This window comes from Echinops telfairi, unplaced genomic scaffold, assembly GCF_000313985.2.
Source record: "Echinops telfairi isolate 266 unplaced genomic scaffold, ASM31398v2 ScPeMD7_8;HRSCAF=38, whole genome shotgun sequence".
In the NCBI taxonomy this organism is placed as follows: domain Eukaryota; kingdom Metazoa; phylum Chordata; class Mammalia; order Afrosoricida; family Tenrecidae; genus Echinops; species Echinops telfairi.
In genome coordinates, this window is record NW_022103905.1 from 7,424,331 (window position 1) to 7,425,090 (window position 760).

The 760-nt window shown below is 40.5% G+C and overlaps 1 non-coding gene across 1 annotated transcript; it reads left to right on the forward strand.

Moving 5' to 3' along the window:
- Positions 1-251: 251 nt before the first annotated feature.
- On the forward strand, positions 252-358 carry LOC115868229. Its single transcript, XR_004045491.1, has one exon. It is a non-coding gene; the product is annotated as a U6 spliceosomal RNA (small nuclear RNA).
- Positions 359-760: the final 402 nt, after the last annotated feature.

Genomic DNA, 760 nt, shown 5'->3' on the forward strand with positions numbered 1-760 from the left:
TTTTTTTTCCTCAAAATACTTTTGTCTCTGAGGCTTCCTTTTGCACCATTAACCCTTTCTAGAAAGTTACCTCATCTCTCTGAACACCAATGTCTCCACATCTGTACAATGAAGATAGTAATTTCTGCTGCTTAGCATTGTTGCAAGGACCAGCTGAGTGTGTGACAGCGTAGCAGGTCATGACAATAAGGCAACCATTATTATTAACCACTCAAGAGAAATTAAAGCTAAACACGAGACACATTGAATGGGTGCTTGCTTCGGTGGCACACATACTAAAATTGGAACGATTCAGAGAAGATTAGCATGGTCCCTGTGCAAGGATGACACGCAAATTCGTGAAGTGTTCCATAAAAATAAAAAAGAAACACTGCATGGATCCTAAGGCCCATGCATTTTATTTTATTATAATAAATCATTTTATTGGGGGCTCTTACATATAACAATCCATACATCCATTATAGCAAGCAGAAATGTACAATTGTTGACATCAACAATTTGTAAACATTATCTTTCTTGTAGAGGCCTTTGATATCCCCTCTCTTCCCCACCCTGCCACCCCCACACCCCCTTAATATATTATGTGGTGTTATTATTTATACATATCTGACACTGCCCATTCTATTCCTTCATCTACTATCCCGGTATTCACCCCCTTGAGGGGTGTTATTCTGTCGTCATCTCTATCCGTTCCCCCCTCCCCACACTTCCTCCCCCTTCCCTTTCCCTATGTTGCCGAAATCGTTATTCCCATTACTGA